This window comes from Bos grunniens, chromosome 13 (assembly GCF_055505025.1).
Source record: "Bos grunniens cultivar Pamir isolate PY7600 chromosome 13, Bosgru_T2T1.0, whole genome shotgun sequence".
Lineage (NCBI taxonomy): Eukaryota > Metazoa > Chordata > Mammalia > Artiodactyla > Bovidae > Bos > Bos grunniens.
In genome coordinates this window covers 14,544,111-14,566,123 of record NC_141177.1, presented here as the reverse complement: position 1 = coordinate 14,566,123, position 22,013 = coordinate 14,544,111, and the positions used below count along the sequence as shown (strand labels likewise).

The window sequence follows — 22,013 nt, the reverse complement described above, 5'->3', positions numbered from 1 at the left end:
GAGGGTGGAGGGAAATTTGGGTCGAGGAATATGCCTGTTTCTGTAACATTTTAGATCTCCATCTTAAAATATCTAATGCATACACAAAATACAACCTGTCAAATTTTGATTGATACTTTTATTTTCTGTACGCTTGAATATTTATCATGTAAATAGCAATCAATAAACAAATGGAGATTAAGGTGAAGAAATGAGGATGGTGAAGAAGGATGAGAAGAAGGAGAGGGGGTGTGAGAGAGAAGTACAGATTTTTAAAAGAAAGTAAAAAATTAAGGACATAGCAGCCCACTCCAATATTCTTGCCTGGAATATCCCACGGACAAAGAGCCTGGCGGATTACAGTCCTTGGGGTCGCAGAAGAGTTGGACATAACTTAGCAACTGAACAACACTGAAGAAGGAAGAAGAAAAAGAAGGTGAAGGAGGAAGAAGAGGAGGAGGAAGAAAGGAAACTCTCAAATCATAGTGAGAGACAAAAATTTCAAAAGTCTGTGTGTATCTCTGATGAAAAATTGACAGCCTGTTTCTGATTCAGCTAGACAAAAGAAATGCATGAAAGTGACTCAAAATGTAAAAACAAAATAAAATGAAAAAGGCGAAATCTGCCCTACCAGATGTCAAAACATACTAAAAAGCTACAGTAATTCAAATGAAGAATAAAAAATACAAGTATTAAATAATTCAAAGTGTGGGGTGGGGTTATTAAATAAACATGGCATGGATGATGGGTTAAATATTCTGGGGTTTAGAGAAAGGCAAATACCCCCCACCATCACTTACCTCATATAATTGACCTAATTTGATTTAAACTGATTAAAATTTCAAAGAGTAAAGATGAAATGTTAAAAGAATTGACAAAAACATAGTCTTTGTGGCATCTCATGAGAGAATCCATAAAGAATATGCATGTGAGGTTTTAAAAACATTTGCTTTACTCTTCCTTATAGACAAATTTTCTACAGTTAGCATGAATTGTTTTACTTATTTTAATTAGATTGTAAATTATTAAATTATGATATATTCATTATAAGGTCAAGAAATACATGAAAGAATAAAACACAAACTCTAAATTCTCTCCCTTACCCCATGCCCCTGTCCTATTCTCCAGAAGTTCACCTCAACATCTCATGTGTGCCTTTAGGCACAAATCTATATAAATACACAAATGTCATATATGTATAGCAACATCATACATATGTGTGTTTTATATTTATAGTATGTGTGCATATATAGTATTTTAATCTAACTACACATAAAATTTGGTACAATTGTGTATGTATATATATATATGTGTGTATAAATGCCATATATATATGTACATATATATATATGTATTTTTTTTTTCATCATTGTATCTAAGACTTTAAGGGAGGAGAATTGCTATCTACTGACACCTGCAGATGGCTGGATGCATTTTGGTTCACCTGCATCTGTTATGTCTGGCTAGAATAATGCCAAGGTCCACAATACCTTGGTGGCATTCAATAAAAGAATTTTTTGCTTATGCTTCTGGGTAAGTTGGGAAGTAATCTAGAGACTCTACTGATTTTTGACTGGGCTCACTCACACATCTAACTTACCTACTATGATCTTGAGTGGCTCTGCTCTGTTCCATGTATCTCGTACCCTCCAGCAGGCTGGCCCAGGCATGTAAGATTATGGCAAGCTGCAAGAAAGCACGGTAATGCCTCTTGGGCTGGAAGTTAAAACTAGCACATCATCATTCCACCTCATTCTGTTGGCCAAAGTGAATGGCATGGCCAAGCCCAGAGTCAGGGTTGAGTGGGCACTCTGAGTTCAGTGGGCACTCTGAAATCATAAGGCAAGGGGTGAAGATAGATAGAGATGAAGAACTGGCTTCTTTGTTGCAACCTATCAGGCTGCCATGAACTCCCTGGGTGCCGGGGCAGTTTCAGTTTGGAATACTGTGATTGATTCATTCATGGGGTTCCCAGCCAGTGGTTAATGTCGGCACAAACACAGATACAGGTCTCTCCCGCTTTTCAAAAGTTCACTTTATGAAAGACCTACATTAGAACCTGTTTTCACGAACCGAAAGACAACCCAAGAGAATTTTCACGTTTACAAAAAAAAAAAAAGGCATAAAGCAAAAATAGCATTCAGTGTTGGTTTTGCAGTAAGTCTTTTAGAGACAGCATGCACCCCAAGCAGAGAGAGAGGCACCGCCAAGGCAGCTTCCCCAGGAATGACACTCAGCATCTCAGTGTCAAGCTGCCATGGCACCTCTGTTTTATCTCGACTTATTTTGTGCATCTGTTAGCAAGATGTGTCCTAAGATAATTGCTTCTTCACTTAATGTCGCTCCAGCGTACAAAAGGTCTCACAGGTACCCTCTACTCTCAGCAAGGAAGCCTGTAATTCTCAGAGGAAGTAAAATAGAAGTAAGAAAGTTGGCATTGGGGACTTAGAGTTGGGCGTGATCCTTACGAGTTATGAGGTCTGAGGTTGGGGTTACAAGAACCCTTCTTGGAGTGATTTGCCTTTGATTTGAACACTAAAAAGGAGGATGGACTTTCCAATATTAATTGCTCACAAATGGAGATGGGGAAAGGATATTTTTGACAGATGGAAGATACTGAGTTGGGGACATTGAGAACATGATCATATTTGCTGATCTCAAAGAGCATGGAACTCGAATGAAAGCTGAGATCAGAGAGGGGATTTAGGGGAGTTCTTAGGGGATTTAGATGTGGGATGTGGGTTCTGGGTATTGATTTGCAGGTGACAGGAGCCTGTGGCTATTCTGAGCAAGAAGATGATGCTTCTGAGGGAGTGATGGACAGACTGAAGAGAGTAAATCAGGGAAGCAGAGATGTGAGTCAGACACCTGGGGCCCAGTAGCTCAGGCTCCACACTCCCAGTGCAGGAGGCCCAGGTTTGATCCCTGGTCAGGGAGCTAGATCCCACATGCTGCAACTAAGAGTTCACATGCCCCAGCTGGAAGAAAAACAACCAGATCCTGTGTGCCTGTGTGCCGCAACAAGACCTGGTGCAGCCAAGTAAATACATACTTTTTAAAAAGAGACATTGAAGGCTAGAACTAGGGCGTTTTCAGTGGGACTAGAGAGATGGAAGAGTAGCATCAGAGAGATTACGGGGTCAACATCGTCAGGGCTAGGGAGGGGTGCGCTAAGAGAGATTACGGGGTCAACATCGTCAGGGCTAGGGAGGGGTGCGCTAAGAGAGATTACGGGGTCAATACCGTCAGGGCTAGGGAGGGGTGCGCTAAGAGAGATTACGGGGTCAACATCGTCAGGGCTAGGGAGGGGTGCGCTAAGAGAGATTACGGGGTCAATACCGTCAGGGCTAGGGAGGGGTGCGCTAAGAGAGATTACGGGGTCAACATCGTCAGGGCTAGGGAGGGGTGCGCTAAGAGAGATTACGGGGTCAATATCGTCAGGGCTAGGGAGGGGTGCGCTAAGAGAGATTACGGGGTCAACATCGTCAGGGCTAGGGAGGGGTGCGCTAAGAGAGATTACGGGGTCAATATCGTCAGGGCTAGGGAGGGGTGCGCTAAGAGAGATTACGGGGTCAACATCGTCAGGGCTAGGGAGGGGTGCGCTAAGAGAGATTACGGGGTCAATATCGTCAGGGCTAGGGAGGGGTGCGCTAAGAGAGATTACGGGGTCAACATCGTCAGGGCTAGGGAGGGGTGCGCTAAGAGAGATTACGGGGTCAACATCGTCAGGGCTAGGGAGGGGTGCGCTAAGAGAGATTACGGGGTCAACATCGTCAGGGCTAGGGAGGGGTGCGCTAAGAGAGATTACGGGGTCAATATCGTCAGGGCTAGGGAGGGGTGCGCTAAGAGAGATTACGGGGTCAATATCGTCAGGGCTAGGGAGGGGTGCGCTAAGAGAGATTACGGGGTCAACATCGTCAGGGCTAGGGAGGGGTGCGCTAAGAGAGATTACGGGGTCAATATCGTCAGGGCTAGGGAGGGGTGCGCTAAGAGAGATTACGGGGTCAACATCGTCAGGGCTAGGGAGGGGTGCGCTAAGAGAGATTACGGGGTCAACATCGTCAGGGCTAGGGAGGGGTGCGCTAAGAGAGATTACGGGGTCAACATCGTCAGGGCTAGGGAGGGGTGCGCTAAGAGAGATTACGGGGTCAATATCGTCAGGGCTAGGGAGGGGTGCGCTAAGAGAGATTACGGGGTCAATATCGTCAGGGCTAGGGAGGGGTGCGCTAAGAGAGATTACGGGGTCAACATCGTCAGGGCTAGGGAGGGGTGCGCTAAGAGAGATTACGGGGTCAATACCGTCAGGGCTAGGGAGGGGTGCGCTAAGAGAGATTACGGGGTCAATATCGTCAGGGCTAGGGAGGGGTGCGCTAAGAGAGATTACGGGGTCAATATCGTCAGGGCTAGGGAGGGGTGCGCTAAGAGAGATTACGGGGTCAACATCGTCAGGGCTAGGGAGGGGTGCGCTAAGAGAGATTACGGGGTCAACATCGTCAGGGCTAGGGAGGGGTGCGCTAAGAGAGATTACGGGGTCAATACCGTCAGGGCTAGGGAGGGGTGCGCTAAGAGAGATTACGGGGTCAATATCGTCAGGGCTAGGGAGGGGTGCGCTAAGAGAGATTACGGGGTCAATATCGTCAGGGCTAGGGAGGGGTGCGCTAAGAGAGATTACGGGGTCAATATCGTCAGGGCTAGGGAGGGGTGCGCTAAGAGAGATTACGGGGTCAACATCGTCAGGGCTAGGGAGGGGTGCGCTAAGAGAGATTACGGGGTCAACATCGTCAGGGCTAGGGAGGGGTGCGCTAAGAGAGATTACGGGGTCAATACCGTCAGGGCTAGGGAGGGGTGCGCTAAGAGAGATTACGGGGTCAATATCGTCAGGGCTAGGGAGGGGTGCGCTAAGAGAGATTACGGGGTCAACATCGTCAGGGCTAGGGAGGGGTGCGCTAAGAGAGATTACGGGGTCAACATCGTCAGGGCTAGGGAGGGGTGCGCTAAGAGAGATTACGGGGTCAACATCGTCAGGGCTAGGGAGGGGTGCGCTAAGAGAGATTACGGGGTCAATATCGTCAGGGCTAGGGAGGGGTGCGCTAAGAGAGATTACGGGGTCAATATCGTCAGGGCTAGGGAGGGGTGCGCTAAGAGAGATTACGGGGTCAATATCGTCAGGGCTAGGGAGGGGTGCGCTAAGAGAGATTACGGGGTCAATATCGTCAGGGCTAGGGAGGGGTGCGCTAAGAGAGATTACGGGGTCAATATCGTCAGGGCTAGGGAGGGGTGCGCTAAGAGAGATTACGGGGTCAATATCGTCAGGGCTAGGGAGGGGTGCGTTAAGAGAGATTACGGGGTCAATATCGTCAGGGCTAGGGAGGGGTGCGCTAAGAGTTTGGGATTAACGTGTACACATTGCTGTATTCATATAAAATGATAATCAACAAGAACTTACCATATAGCACAGGGAACTCTACCCAACATTCTGTAATAATCTACATGGGAAAAGAATATATATATATACACACCCACAACTGAATCACTTTGTTGTATACCTGAAACTAACAGAACATTTGAAAACAGCTATATGCCAATACAAAATTAATTTTTTTAAATTTTGAAATACATCATAAGGATTAGAAAGCTGAATGTGCCTGAGAAGGTGATGGCACCCCACTCCAGTACTCTTGCCTGGAAAATCCCATGGATGGAGGAGCCTGGTAGGCTGCAGTCCATGAGGTCGTTGAAGAGTCTGACACGACTGAGCGGCTTCACTTTCCCTTTCATGCATTGGAGAAGGAAATGGCAACCCACTCCAGTGTTCTTGCCTGGAGAACCCCAGGGACGGGGAGCCTGGTGGGCTGCCATCTATGGGGTCGCATAGAGTCGGACACGACTGAAGCGACTTAGCAGCAGCCTGGTATTCCCAAGGAATGTGGTCAGAAAGGACAAACATTATAAGAAAATGTGCTTCACTCTTTTTACTCCCTGGTGGCTCTGACGGTAAAGAATCTGCCTGCAGTGCATGACACTCGGGTTTGATCCCTGCTTTAGTAAGATCCCCTGGAGAAGGGAATGGCAACCCACTCCAGTATCATTGCCTGGAGAATTCCATGGACAGAGGAGCCTGGCAGGCTATAGTCCATGGAGTCACAGAGAATTGGACGCGACTTAGCAACTAACCCACAAATGTGATTAAAACATTTAAAAACTATTTCTAGTAGCACTTCTAATGTCTCAAGTGGCTTTCTCCCACAGTCACCTTACATCCAAACCTAGAGGAAACTGAGACATTTGTAGAAGCTGCAGAATGTTGCCTGCAGTCACCTCCAGCTTAGAGATACGGACTTTGTGGTGGAAAGACACAGGAGTGACTGGGGAAGCATTTAAGCATGACTCCTTCCTTGATCCTGCTGAAAAGGAAGGCCTGACAATGAAATTCACACAGATGCTGTCATTGAAAGGGCCCCCATTTCCTGAGAGTCTTCAGTCTGTTTAGGTTTCCATTTGCCCCTCCCCACTCTCTATATGTTTGCCTAGATTCTTCAGCCGTGACAGAGGTTATAGCTGAAGGGATAGATATCACCATAATTTGATATTGGCAAAAATATATATATATATATATTTTTCTACCATAGTGATTAATAAGAACGGACTTTAAAATCAACCTGCCCATGGGTGCACTCATGGAAGGCACTTAGAATAGTGCAGCACAGAGAAAGCACCCCATGTGTGCTGGCTTGTAATATTTTCATTTAGATTAAAATGAAAGTACCATATCCCGCTCTAAAGGAGTCTGTCCAGCTTCTCCAGCCTTCCAGCCAAGACAGCCTTGTATTTGCCCTGAGAAAGCAAGTGAGCCTAGAATTACTCTTGTTGTCTTAAACTCGTCTTTTAAGAGTCGTGTCCAACTCTTTGTCTTAAAACTGGGTCTCTCTGTGGTCACCCAGTGATGCTGTGTGGTCTGGGTGAATGGATTTTGACTTGGGCCTGCCTTGCACTCAGTCGATTAGTTTAGTACGAATGCACCGTCCTGACCTCCAGTCCTCTTGGCTTGGGCCCTGACACCTGTCCGGCCTCTCCCCACACATCGATGCCATTCCCCAAGCCAGGCAGCCTGCCCAGAGCCTGACCTGGCTTGACTGCCACTCCATGGAGAATCCCTCCTGTCCTCTCGGGCCCCCAGATCAGACAATTTTAGACCTTCTTTCCGGACTGGCTCACGTCCTGGTCACCACACCCCTTGCTCATCACTCAGTACAAGCCCTGCCCTGACCTGGGTCCATCCTTCCCCAACCAGCCTGAGCTTCTGCATTCCCGACATGTCTCCATTCAAAGCATGATATTGGGGTTCTTGGCATTCCAAGTTCCCTTCTTTATAGATGAGGATCTGTGGCTTAGGGAGGGGAAGAGCATTCCCCCATGTCACACCCAGGGTGTGACAGATGTAGGAAAAAAAACCCAGCCTCTGAGAAACATTTGTCTTGGAATATTGTTACAATTCCAAAGAGCTATGGCTTATGTTTCCTCGGCTTGTCCTCATATAACCTCTGAGAGAAATTTTTTCCGAGACCACACTTCGCAGGTAATTCCTTCCCACCGTGGAGTCGAGGTCCTCAGACGTGAATATCCTTCTCACCCCCAGTGTTCAGGAGTTGTCAGAGCATCAGGGTCTGTGATGGTGGCTGAAACAGAGAAAGAGAACAATTGCTGGGATCCTTGAAGCATAAAAAAGCGTCAAAACTTCCCTTGGTTTTCTGTGAGCTGGTAAAATCAGGTAGAGGGCCAAGGCATCTGCAGAATTGTTTCCATTCTCCACAGTGTGTTGGCCCTTTGTCAGAGCCCATTAACTGATACACTGAGATACTTGAACATCCACAGGAGTCCTCATGGTCACTTCCAGAAAGGCCTGGAGATGTGCCAGGCAAACGTACAGAAAGTCCTGATTTAGCAGGATTGTCGCCCCCTGGGGCTTGGGAATCCTTCCGTATTTGACTCTGTGCTGCCACTATGTCCCCCATCCCGGGCATTTCCATACCTGGTCATCTTCTGAATTTGGTCAAAATAAAGCACCAGAGGAACAGTCCTAGACCTGAAATATTTCTGAGTCCCATGTCCTTCATCTATTGGCATGTGGTTTATTCTCCATCTATTTCGCACAGCTCCTGGGAGCTGCAGCATCCTGTTCTGAAAATTAAGAAAAAAGAAAGAGAGAAAGGAAGAAAGAAAAAGGGAAGGAGAAAGAAAGGAACAGGAAGAAACAATTCTGTCTTGCTCTCCACACAGACTTCCACTCTCCCGCTAGACCAATTTTGCAATGGCGCTTTGCATGCTGCGAAACTGTTCAATAAAAATACTCAACTTCTTCTCTTACTATGCAGCACAGGTCCTCCAAAGAGAGCAGAAAATAGAGGATGCCAAAGGCGATGGGTAGCAGGAATACAGTCTCAAATGTTCCGTTTCGTCATCTGCAACATGGAAGCAAGCGTAGTGTCACTTTGTAAGGATGCGCTAAGATTCAGAGGATAATGATGGGCTATGGTGACTATTTTAAAATATGAGTCCTGGTTTGAAAACACAGACTCTGTAACATCCCTTGTTGTTTCTGTTGATCTTGGGAGCCATTATGGTCTCTTTGCAGCTCCCCTGAAGTGGCGAGGCGAGGTCTTCCCCTGAATTCAGCAGTGTTTTGGAGACAAGTTTCTAAGGCTCCAAGGAGTCTTTTCTAAAGGCCTTAGGCCAACTGAAGGGAATGAACAGGCAAGAAATAACCAGAAATATTCACTTACAAGATGGAGGAGGTCTCCCACAGCTGACTTAAGGCCCAGAGCAGACCAGCCTGTTCTTAGTTCTCATCAAACCTCACCATCAAGGAAGTGATGCTGAACCCATTACACTCTAGACCACCCTAAAAACATCAAGCCTCCTCAAAGGCCGAAACTAAAGTGGAGAGACTGGGAGGTCCCTTCCATGCCTGCTAAGATGGAATGTTCCAGCTTAGCATGGCCTGGTCCCCAGATGATTAACACTGGGTGTGCCTTCTTCCTTCAGGGGACATGAGGCCCACCCACAGGGACATAATTTATGGAATAGGCCTGAAGGGATGATTGTCAACAGCAGCAGCACAGAACATAGACATCCACAGTGAGAAGCAGGAGAAAAGTGGGCTCTCCCAAGAAGCCCTATACTGATGCAAGGATTTAGGATCAACTCGGTATTTTTTTTAATCTTCCCTGCAAGAAACAAAAGTGGAAGAAAATATCTCCATTAAGAGAAATGCTACGCTCAACAAAATACATAAATTATTAGAGGTTAGAACCAAAAAGCTAGCCAAAAAAGGAGATCGGCCCTCCAGTATAGGACTTTGTGGTCACTACTGTTGTTAAGTCACTCAGTCGTGTCTGTTTCTTTGTGACCCCATGGACTGTAGCCTGCCAGGCTTCTCTGTCTGTGGAATTTCTCAGGCAAGAATACTGGAGTGGCTTGTCATTCCCTTCTCCAGGGGATCTTCCTGACCCAGGGACCAAACCCAGGTTCTCTTGCATTGGCAGGCAGAGTCTTTATCACTGAGCCACCGAGGAAGGCCTGTGTAAGACTAAGCCACACTCTTGCTCCCGGGAAGAGGACTGCTGCTGCTGCTGCTGCTAAGTCGCTTCAGTCGTGTCCGACTCTGTGACCACCCGACAGCAAAAAAGGGGAGACTTTGAGAAGAGGCCCTGCAGAAGGATTGTTCCAGAATGTGTGAGAAATCTTTGGTCTAACTTCATTTCCCTGTTCTTCAGCCAGGCTGTATCTGGGTCTATGCATATGCTATGCTATGCTAAGTCACTTCAGTCGTGTCCGACTCTGTGTGACCCCATAGACGGCAGCCCACCAGGCTCCCCCTTCCCTGGGATTCTCCAGGCAAGAACACTGGAGTGGGTTGCCATTTCCTTCTCCAATGCATGAAAGTGAAAAGTGAAAGTGAAGCGGCTCAGTCGTGTCCGACTCCCAGCAAGCCCATGGACTGCAGCCTACCAGGCTCCTCCATCCATGGGATTTTCCAGGCAAGAGTACTGGAGTGGGGTGCCATTGCCTTCTCCACTATGCAAATATGTATGTATTAATATATGTATGTCTGTCTTTACAGCTCAGAAAGGATAAAGGGAAAAAAAGCGTTCCTGCTACAGGACTTTACCTGAAACCCCGCATAACATTGATAATAATGACCCCGTCACTCATCAGAGATGCTCCGCGGGGCGGGTCTCGACGGCCTGGCAGCTCTCTGATCACACAGCGAGCTCCAGCTGTAATTGCAAACACCCTGCCCCCGGGACGTGTCCGCTGACGTGAAGGCACGCGGGCTTTGCAGGTGTCTGTAAATGTAAGTTCAAGGGGACTTTCTAACATCAGAAGTAAAAATATGAGAGTCAAGAGACAGGTCCCCTGTGCCCTGTTGAAGATCACAGTTGAGATAAGTAGTGGGAGGCAATTGCTCTGGAGGTGGGAAAAATAATTTGAAGGCAGCAGAACAGACACAAGGTAATTACCACTCAGACACAGCGCAGACGAAAAGGCCCTTGCTTCTAGAGAAACGAGCGGACTGAACAGGGAGGAGAGGCCTAACTCTCCTGAGTGGGGTGAAAATTCTGTGCTCACATCCTGATAGGAAGGCCGGCAGAGATAGAAAATGCCCCCCAGATGCCCTTTCACACTTACAAATTTGTGAGCCAGGCTAGTTACGGACTTTTCTCATTTTCTAGGGTTTTCTGTCCTGTTTTAGAAGAATTGTGTGTGTGTGTCTGTGTCTGTGTTTTAAGATGATGGAGAGGACATGAAGATTTGGGGGAAAGAGAAACAAAAAAGAGACACTGAAGCAAAAATTGAAACACCTGACAAATGTTCGGATACCAAGGGAGGAACGGGGGATGGGATGAACTGGGAGATGGGGACTGACACAGTATTGATACTCTGCATAAAATAGAGAAGTAATGAGAACCTACTGTGCAGCACAGGAAACTCTATTCAGTGCTCTGTGGTGACCTAAATGGGAAGGAAATTCAAAAAGAGGGACTATATGTATGCATATGGCTGGTTCGCTCTGCTATGCAGCAGGAACTAATACAACAAACATTGCAAAGACATTATAACCCAATAAAATTTTTAAAAAGAAAACACTATATACCGTCTTATTCTAACTCCCTCTATAGAAGAGGCAAACTGTGGAGATGGGAAAAGATCAGGTTGCCAGGGATTTGGGGAGAGGGAAGGAAGGATGAGTAGGTGGAACACGGGAGATTTTAGGGCAATAAAACTCTTCTGTTTGATCATGTATTGGTAGATACCTCCCACTATGGAATTATCAAAAGTCATGGAATATACAACATGAAGAGTGAGCCCTAATGTCAACTACAGGCTTTAGTTAATAATAATACTAAGGTATTAATTTTGACTCATCAGTTGTAACAAATACAGCCAATATAGCACACTAGTGCAAAACATTTGTAAGGAAAACTGCATGACAGAGAAGGAAGGGTTATATGATAACTCTCTGAACTTTCTACTCAACTTTCATTTGCTTTGTTTTGCTTTTGTTTTTTAAAGATGAGGCACTTTTAAAAACATTTATTTATTTGGCTTCATTGGCCACATGGTATCTAGTTCCCTGACCAGGGATCGAACCCTAGCCCCCTACACTGGAAGTGTGGCTTCTTAGCTACTGGAGCACCACGGAAGTTCCTGCTCAACTTTTCTGTAAACTAAAAACTGTGCTAAAAACAAAGTCTAGTAATTAAAGAGAGAGAAAGAGATGCAGGTGGAAACGTGAGATTAAACATTTAAACAGCCCCTCCCCATCCAGACAAAATGTTGACAGGCTTGTAACTAGAAGAAAGTAGGATAGCAGGGCCCAAGAAATGCCCTCAACGTAAAAAATTAGAAGTGTCTGACATGCCACTGGTTTGTAATCTGATTTCACTAGAATCTAGAAAATAACTAAAACCCTCCTACCCCAGCAAAGGAAAAGAGAGAGAGAACATCACAGGGAACACGACGTCCGTGCTTCCTGAACGTCTCTGGTGAAGAGCTGGTTGAAGGCACTCTTTGTCTGTTCATTTCATCCTCATGCATTACCAACCACTACTTGAGTAAAACAAAATAAAAATCAGTTACTAGAAAAGAATGATCATGAACCTGGATACCAAGTTCTTATTGAAACTTATGATGCTTATACTTGGCTTCTGTAATTCTCTTACAGAGGGTTGATAACAAAAGTTCACAGACAAGCACCAGTCACAAGAAAATCACACTTTGAGAAATGCTCAAAGGGAGGGGAATGAATCTACCAGAGACCCAGGCACCCCAGGAACCCAGGCATCTAGCAAACAAGACAAAACCCAGCCGAGAAACGTGGGGAGTATTTACCAGCAAGGTTTCTTGAAGACCAAGAACACCAACTCTTGCCTATATGGTCACATTGTCCTTTAGCCTTCTCCCTTCCAGTACATTTCACTCAGAGTCACAGATATCATTTTCAAGGACAAGCATGATCATGTTGCTTTCTTACCTGACCTCAGGTAGGTTTCTGATTGCTCAGGATGACCTGGGCACTGTTCAGCATTTCATTCATAACAAACTGGCCCCTACTTGCCTCAGTACTAGGGTTTAAGGCTGGAGGGATGAGGTTTGATCGAAGTGTGTGCATAAGTGCTCATTCGCTCAGTTATGTCCAACTCTTTGCAACCCTATGTGAACTGTAGCCCCCAAGGCTCCTCTGTCCATAGGATTTCCCAGGTAAGAATACTGGAATGGGTTGCCATTTCCTTCTCCAGCATATCTTCTGGACCAAGGGATCAAACCTATGTCTCCTGCATCTCCTGCATTGTCAGGGGGATTCTCTACCACTGAATCCCCTAGGAAACCCTTGATCCGAGTAACCATATCCAAAAGTTGGTGCCCTAACCCACTAATATATGTTACTACGTGAGGGTAAGTTTGATTTAAAAGTATGGAGTCAAGGGTAATTATTTAACTAATTCCGATGATGGGGGAAGGGTGATGAGAAGGATATGGGAACATTCACCAAAGGAATTTCCTTTGAGATAAATGAAGACATCCCAAGCAGAAGGGCCAGCACCAATAAAAGCATCGAGTTATGGGAAAATTTGGAGTATCCATGGGCCCTCAAGAAATTCCATGTATCTAACAGTCAGGGAAAAGTCCCAAGTCTTCTTCCAGTAAAGGGAATGGCAATAACTACTGGAGAAAGACCGAGGTTTACTTTCTCTAAGTATCTGGCAGAAGATAAGCTTTTCTTGCCTCACACTGAAATAGAAGACACTTAATTCTAAGAACTTACCAGAAGCTGAGGGCAATCTACTGATGAAAGAGAATGCTCTGAGTTCCTCGGGAAAAATTTAACCTTTACATCAATCCAATGGGACAGCCTCTTCTCCCCATTTTATGGATGAGCAGACTGGGGCTCAGAAAGAACAACTGATCTCAGCCAGTCACACAAGAGTGTCCAACACACCTGAGTTTCAAACCAAGGTCTACCTGCCACTGAAAACTTTATATTTTGCACAAGGCAATTTTTATGCTCCTAAGTGTGTAAGGGGGAGAAGGCGATGGCACCCCACTCCAGTACTCTTGCCTGGAAAATCCCATGGATGGAGGAGCCTGGTGGGCTGCAGTCCATGGGGTCACTAGGAGTCGGACACGACTGAGCGACTTCCCTTTCACTTTTCACTTTCATGCATTGGAGAAGGAAATGGCAACCCACTCCAGTGTTCTTGCCTGGAGAATCCCAGGGACGGGGGAGCCTGGTGGGCTGCTGTCTATGGGGTCGCACAGAGTCGGACACGACTGAAGCGACTTAGCAGCAGCAGCAGCAGCAAGTGTGTAAGGAAGGAGTTATTGAGAGGCAAGAGGAGGGTAGAAGGCAAAGAGAATCACATTTTAATTCTGTGTTTGCAAATACATGTCGAAGTCGGGCTACTTCATAAGAACGGGCCTTTGCTGAGTGCTTACTGGGCAGACACTGTCAGGTGCTTTGTATTTCATTTACTTAATTCCTGCGGTGATTCTGCAGGTAGATGTGGCAGGTTGTATTATAATAATATTCCCAATTATACAGTCTCTCCCATTGTCATGTGACTCATTGTGCTTCTTTGTAGACAGAATATATTTTCCTATCCTAATAACAGATTGAGTGATGTGACTGTCTTCAGGATTCCCTGGTGGCTCATCAGTAAAGAATCTGCCTGCAAAGCAGGAGCCACAAGAGACAAAGGTTTGATCCCTGGGTTGGAAAGATCCCTTGGAGAAATAAATGGCAACCCCCTCCAGTATTCTTGCCTGGAGAACTCCATGAATAGAGGAGCCTGGCAGGCTACAGTACATGGGGTCGCAAAGAGTCAGACATGACTGAAGCGACTTAGCAAGCACACACGACTGTCTTGGACCGAATGAATGAAAACAGATGTGCTTTTTGCCCTATGAAGCTCTCAGAACAAGTTTCTGCTTTCTGTCTTGCTCTCTCCTTCTGCTCCAAGAATAGGTCACAGCCTGGGTCCTGGGATAAGAAAGCACATTGAACAGAGGCATAGCAGGGGACCTACAACTTAGTGACAAATGAAAGTTTGTTTTAAGTCAATGAGATCTTGGTGATGCTTGTTAATTCAGCCAAGCTGACCGATACAATTGGTGTTTTATAAATGAGGAATTGAAGCTGGAAGATATCTTTCCCCGGGTCACATAACTTGTAGAGATAAAAACCGAAATTTAGACCCATTTCTATTGGATTTAAAAGTCTGCATCCTTTTCATTAGCGTTTCAAAACCTTTCTACAAAGTCCAGGGAGTCTCAAGTAACTCATATAAGGCTGCTTCCAAGGCAAAAAACCAGAGCACTGTCTCTGGAGTCCTCATTTTTTCTATGGTTCCTATGGCTTCTTCATCCACCAGAGCCCTGCCAGAATCTCCGCACTGTTTGTGAATTGCACCTTGGTTTAATCCAGCCCAGTGTCCCTTCTTCCTTCTCTTCACTTCCTTAGCATTTACATTGAATGTCCCTTGATCAGAAGCTTGGTAATAGATGCTTGTGCTTAGACACAAACCAATATGGTATTATACACAGAAGAACAACACAATAAACAACCTATTAAGCAAGCATGAGAGGAATGAATATTTGAACTGTAAGGAGCAAATTTTAGGTTGCAGCATACACTTGTTACTTCTGTGATTTACAAAGTGGGAATACAATCGCTGACCCTATCACCCATTCTGAGCCACCATCATCTCCTTCCTGACCTTCTGTAACAACCTCTTGAGTTGTCTCCCTGCTCCTATTTCTCCCCTATAGACATTTCTCCATGCTTCAGTTAGGGTGAGCTTCTAAAAATGGTCATGACAGTCCCTGGCTTAAAACATTTTGGTGGTTTCTTACACCTCTCGGAAGCAAATCCTAAATGACCTGGCTCCTGCCAACCTCTCCTAATTTGTCTCATAGTTTTTTCTTCCTTGCTTATTATGTGCCAGACATAATGACATCCTTTTAGTCATCAAAAGGCCAACTTTTTTCCCCAGCTTATAGTCTTTCCATGTGGGATTCTTTCTCGCTTGAAAACTCTTCCATCTCCACTTTATAGTCTCTGCTGAAATGTCAGAAATGGCGCTATATCCTTTTCTATATTCCTCTTCTGGGTCACCCAGCAAATGTACTTTCCAGCCTGCCTGTCATTAGATGTGACCACGTGACTACTTCTAGGCAAATGAAATGTAGGGTGACATTTATATAGCAATTGGGCTGTACCATTGTCCAGCCTCCTTCTTTCCCTGCCTTGAATCTTGACCACACCATCTCCTTGATTAGTATTTCTGAAGTATTCAAATATGCGAGAGGCTATGTGAATAGAGCTCTTATGAAAATAAAATGAGTTAATCGATGAAAGCAGTTAGTACAGTGTCAGAGTGTAAGCACTCAACAAATATACCTAACTATGAACAGGAAAATTGAGACTGAAGGCCTTTTCTTTCTTTTGGCCATATGGCATGTAGGCTCTTAGTTCCCTGACCAGGGATGGAACCTGCACCCCCTGCCTTGGAACTCCAGAGTCTTAACCACTGGCCCACCAGGGAGGTCCCCTTTTCTTTCATTTCTGTACGGTGGAGAGGAAAGGAACAGAGATAAGGATGGGCTTTGGAACCAAAGGGCTATGATTAGCAGTCTTAGCCTTGGACATCAAAATCACACAAGTGGGTAGAAAGAAGCGGCTGTGACAGTAGACAGTAGACGTGACGGTAGACTGAGAAAGGACTCCACCCCACAATCCAAAAGATTTCCTTACAATATCAACAGGACACTGCAACTGCTAGGAAGGGTCTCAGACGCTTCTGCATTAGCACCACAAAATTATTGCATGCACTTATTGGGCTTAGACTACATGCCAGGTTTTAGCTGGGTTTTGCAATTAAGTTATAAATAAATCTCCATCCCTCCCCTCAAGGATCCAGAAAGAGAGACAAACGTGGAAACAAATAATTAAAAATAAAATATGACCCATAGTAAGACAGAGGCTGGGCAAAAGGAGACTGGAGTAGAGAAAACAGGAGCACCTCTGTTTATGGATTCACCAAGAGACAACCTCGCTATTGGGCCTAAAATAGAAAAGTACAAATTTCTCAGGAAGACATAGTGGGAAGGCATTATAGGCAGTGGGAACAGCATTTGCAAGGCACAGAGTCATTAAAAGCCTTGCAAAAGAGGAAGGGCAAGAGGTTCTGGTGGTTAAAGCATAAGGTGAGGATATCATGTATGTCTTGGAATGTGTGGTCTTGCCTTTTGCATTTGAAAGACACATGGGAAGGAGACACTACAAAAAACATTTAGGAACAGAGAACAAAATTAGTCTACTGGTGAACAATAAAAGCCTTACTGATTGTGTTGGGATAGTTCATTTTCTTTTGTTTGTTCAAGCTGAAAATAGAGATGATTTCTAAACTCTGATCTCATTGGGGTTCTTTTTAAAACATATTGTTCAAGCAGTGTTATACCAGAAAAACAGACAACTAAAAATTAGAAAAGAACGACCCAAAATACCTCTACCCTACTAATCACATGTGTTCATATTTCCATGTTCCTTCAAGGCTTCATTTTGACTGTCCATCCCTGACTCAGGAGACTGAACGAATGGGGACAGGATGGGACTGCATTTTAATCATGGCAGGACACCACAGGGACCCCTGGAGGAGATGCTTGGATTTTTTGTCCCTGGAGAACTTAGACTAGAGACTATGTATAAACCTGCCTGAAAGGGGGCTACTGCCATCCGCTCTTCAAGGTACAGATTTCTAGAATAAGGACAGTCAGCATAAGTTTCTAGCTTATAGATTTTAAAATCTTGGATCCAGAGCCATATGACCCTCTAAAAAAGATGGTCAGAATCTGAGGCAGCGAAAGAAGGAGGCTGGAGGGTATTCCAGCCCAGTTGGCTAGATACATGTCACTATTACCTGAACTTTCATGTAGGGAGATGTGGGGTCCATGGAGGGTCTTCAGGAATCCAACAGTCACCTGAAATTGTACACCAAATTTTTTTAGAAGTACATATGTGCTTTGTCCAGGAAGAAGGTCCTCTGCTTATCAGAGACTTGGTGTGTAAGTCTGAATTTTTGTTTGGTTGTTTTCTAGAAATGTTAAAAAAAATTACAAGCTCAGCAATAGGTTTCAACTAGTAACCCTTGACCTCTGGTATATAAATACCCCAGCTCCCTGACTCCTCAGATGGGATGATTCTCTAAGTGCTTGTATTACACCGAGCTCTAAACTTTCCCCACAGGAGTCAGCTCCAATCCCCCACTATACCTCACTTGATATCACTCTCTTCCTTATTGCCTTCATTTCCTTGTCTCATTTCCCCATTTCCTTGTCTGTGTTGGACCCCCCAAATAATCTACTTGTACTGGAATCTTGGCCTTGGGGATCTGCTTCAGGGAGTACCCACCCTAAGACAAACCCTCAGCATTTGGAAACACTCAGAGTTAAATGGCTCAGCTATCAGGGTTCCCAGAGAAGCCTGCATCTCCTCTCAGTGGGAGAGACCTCACTTCATGCCTCCCAAACACTGACACCAATCATCAGAGTGAATAAACAGCCAGGGTCTATCCACAAAGCCCAGTGTTGCCCACATGTATCATCAGCCAGGCTACCTCCATGTATTGTGAGCTCAGCACCTCCAGAGGCAGACCACCAGGGTGTTCCTCCCTGGCACCACCCTCCACCCTCCAGGGAGGCCAAATGAGAATAAACCTGTCTCTTCAGGTAAGGCAAGAAGCTTCCTTGCCCTGCCCTGGCAGCCAGAACACGCCTGGCCAGTTGTTGCTTCTTTGGTCCAGATGTCATTCAAAGGTGAAGCCAGGACACTTTGTCCAAAACTTGGATTCAGAGCCTCAACTGGACACTCCCATGACCTCTTGCCCATTTTAGATCCTCAGAAATCACTCCTTATAACTTTATCTCCCTTAAAGAGAAACAGGAGGGGTCATCACCAAAGACTCTTCAATTTTGTAGGCAGGTTGCAAACCCTGCAAACTCCCAGCCCAGCCCAGCCATCCTGGATGTACAGTCTTTATTCCTTTGAGAAGCCCTGAGGCTGGATCCAGACTGAGCACTTGCAAGCACAGGCTCTGAAGAATCACATAAGTTCTTGGCAAACTTCAGCCTCATGTCTTCTGGGTTCTCCCAGTGCTCGTGGAAATAAAGCCGCAAACTCTTTGAGTCAACTATCTGGTTCCTGACCACCATGGGTCATTTCAACTATAAGGGCAGGGACTTTTCCATAGTGTAAATGCAAAAACTTAGCTCAAGAAAAACTCTTCAATTCCTCTGTAGTCTGAAGGTATCATGGTTTTTATTTTGATTGTGAAAGCACTCCTGACAGCAAACACTTTTGAAACTTCCCTTTCACAACCTGATTCCAGATTGTCACCACTCTCACCTACTCCCTAAAAAAAATGCTCCTTGTCCATTTCTTGGTCTGTCCTACAGATCGATAAGTTATGCACATAAACTTACCATCTGTTGCATGTCCATCAATGCTTGAAGTACCATATGGCCACTAAGAGAGAAGGCTCTTGGGGTCAGATTACCTGGCTTCATATCCCTGGGCTGTCTCTTCCACACTGTGAAATCTCAGAGAAGGTTAGTTAACCTCTTTGGGATAGGTTTAAAACACAGTACCCAGTTCTTTGACTCTTCCCCCATTGACAGTTGAAGACTGTGTCCCTTTCCTTCAAGTCTATATGGACTTGGGAATGCTTAGACCCATAGAGCGTAGTAGAGCTGACCAATGTCACTGTTCCAAGGATAGATCATAATAGTCCAGGAGCACTCACTCTTGGAGTCCTGGGCCACCATATAAGAAGGCTGACTATCCTGAGACCACCGTGTTGGCGCGGCCATGACAGATGCTCCAGTCTATATTTCTAGCTGAACCTAGTCTTTGGCCAGCTCAACCTAGGCACTAGGTATGGAAGTGGAGAAGCCATCTTAAAAGTGGCTTCCCCAGCTCAACTATCCCAACCCCAGTTGTTTGGGTTACTCCAACCGCTCATGAAACCCCAGGAGAGAACCCAGACTTCATCAAGCAGGGGAGTACTGTCCTGCTCTGCCCTTTCCAAATTTCTGATCCGTAGAATCTGTGAGTCAACTAAAATGGATGTTGTTTTATGCTGTTGTGAGACAGTTTGTTACACAGTGACAGCTAACCAGAACATCCCCTAATCCTCAGTTTTCTCATCTAACGTGGTGCCGTTAAGGGTGCCTGCCTTGCAGCATTTCTATGAGACGTCACTGGTGGCTGTGCATCTGGTGAACTTCAGAAGCACTCAGACGATGGTAATTATTATTATCACCACATTCACTGTTTCATTTAATTGAAGAGCATATGGTTAAATATACTTGATGGGAATCCCCAAATTATTATTATTTTTTTTTGGTGTGTGTGCAAACAGCCTCTTCTAATTAGAGAAATAAGAAATATTCGTGGGAAAGGTGAACCCAACTTTCAGCTAAAAATAATTGGTTTGCAAGGCTGCAGAATGTTATTAGTCCTTAATAGGTACTAATACAGATTTGGTAAATGTATTCGTGGTGGGGGTGGTATCTATGTGTAGCTGTGACTCCACATTTGTTTGACATCCTCCCCAGGCCGAAGCTTACAAATTGATTGACATAGACATAACAAGAGGCCCAGGGATCGTGCAGATGTACACAGCCATATACTCACAGAAGGCACTGCAGCATGCCAGGGACCCAAAGTGGTAACTGACACTCCCATTAGTGGGCTTCATCGTTTCTTCCCGAGCCTAAACACTTTTATTTTCTCGTCCACAGATCGATACGGCTGGCAGGGAACTGTCTGTCTGCCATGTCAGAACAGTGAGACCCCAGCGGGTCAATGGGCCCCAGCCCCTCCTTGGGATCCTCACACCCAGCCAGGCTGAGCAGATGTCTGAGACACAGGCTGGACCACACTTGAGCATCCAGCCGTCAGCGTAGAAAATCAGATCTGATCGGGCCTGCAGAAGATAAATGAGCTGGAGTCCCCCAGCCCCAGATTTGGTCATCTCTTTATGAGCTCTGAAGGGCCTATTAGCAGCTCTGATGAGGACTGGGGGAGATGAAGTCGGGCTCGAACAACGTTAGCGGGCAGAATCAAATCACTCCCAGTCTCCCTGGGGAGAAGGAGACCGGCGGGCTTTCAGACGCTGCCTCCTCTCCTCTCCATCGCCCAGGTTTATTGAACACTCAGTGGGGAGAACAGAAAAAAAAAAAGAAAGCGGTAAGCACTTTTTTTATTTTCCCCAGTAGAATCGCCTAAAAAATTCCTCATATATCTAATAGCTTCTCCCCCGGCAATTTGATGGCCCGCTTAGACAGGTGTGCTCTCATCTTCCCTTTCTGAGTCGCTGCTTAGGAGAGGCTGTCACTGTTGAGAGAGGCCAGATGAACCAGCTCCCTGATCACCCTTCTGAGCGCCGCATCCCAATCAGTTCTCTAGAAACTGGAGCTGCCTTCAGGGTGTTGAGGCCGTGTGGGGTGGGGGACACAGGACAGGGGTTGGAGGTCCAGCTCTTAGTTGCTGGGAGACCGTGGGCTGATAATCCTCTCCATCCACGGTTAACTCTTCTGTAAAATGGGACAGTTGTTTCCATGCCAGTGTGGCTACCATGAGGTTCAAGTGAAATCAGGAGTACATAGCTGATGAAACGCTCATGGAAGGTCTCTCTTTCCCTCCTTCCCTCTGTCCCTCCACTCTCATCCAGTGGAATTGCCTGGGCCCAATCAAGGAGCATCTAGAGGAGCCAAAGAGCTCCCAAGGGGTTCACCAAGATGACAATGAAGATCGTTAAATCTAGGGCAAGATTTGGAGAAAAGGAAATGCTTTCCTAAGGAAAACCACAGGCCAATTAATGCGTACATTACCCCTACCCTACATTTTGGATCATGTGATATGGACCAAAGAAGACTTTAGTACCAATCCTGACGTGCCAGCTGTGTGAGCTTTGTCTGGTCACTTACCCTCTCTTATCCTCCATTTCTATATTTGTAGAATTAGTACAATAATACTATTTGCAAGAAAATCACGTGAAATCCTTGAGTAGCTGATACCAACATCAGGCTCCATAAATATCTGTTACCTTCTTGCTTCTTTTCTTGTTCCCATCTATGGAATGTGAACTGTTTGCCCTCCTGCCTTGCCCCACACCCTTGCTCCCCACTGTGGGTCTATCTCTTTACCTGACTTTATTCTTCATCCGCTCTGGGTCCACTTAGCTCTGGCAGGCTTCTTGCTCAGAGATCCCTCCAGCCCCCTGGTATTCAGACATATGATGGTCATAATCCTGCTCACCTTGTGAGTTGTGATTATTCATCTGTCTCACTCTCCTACTTGATTTAAAACTCCCTGAAGTTGGGGACTGCCTTTTATTGATCCAGTAATCATTCACTGAGAGGTCTTAAGTATTTGCTTTTTAAATCCAGAGACCACTATGTGCTGAGCACTC

At 45.6% G+C, this 22,013-nt stretch overlaps 1 long non-coding RNA gene across 3 annotated transcripts in view; it reads left to right on the top strand.

Moving 5' to 3' along the window:
• Window positions 1–21,487, top strand: part of LOC147360239 (uncharacterized) — a 35,318-nt gene extending 13,831 nt beyond the window's left edge. The window contains exons 2-4 of one of the 3 annotated variants that reach the window (XR_015138635.1): window positions 9,522–9,711; window positions 10,100–10,333; window positions 12,206–21,487. This is a non-coding gene — a long non-coding RNA (uncharacterized LOC147360239). Of the gene's footprint in view, window positions 1–9,521; window positions 9,712–10,099; window positions 12,108–12,205 lie in introns of those variants that run through there. The other 2 variants (XR_015138634.1, XR_015138633.1) reach the window with 2 other exon arrangements.
• Window positions 21,488–22,013: the final 526 nt, after the last annotated feature.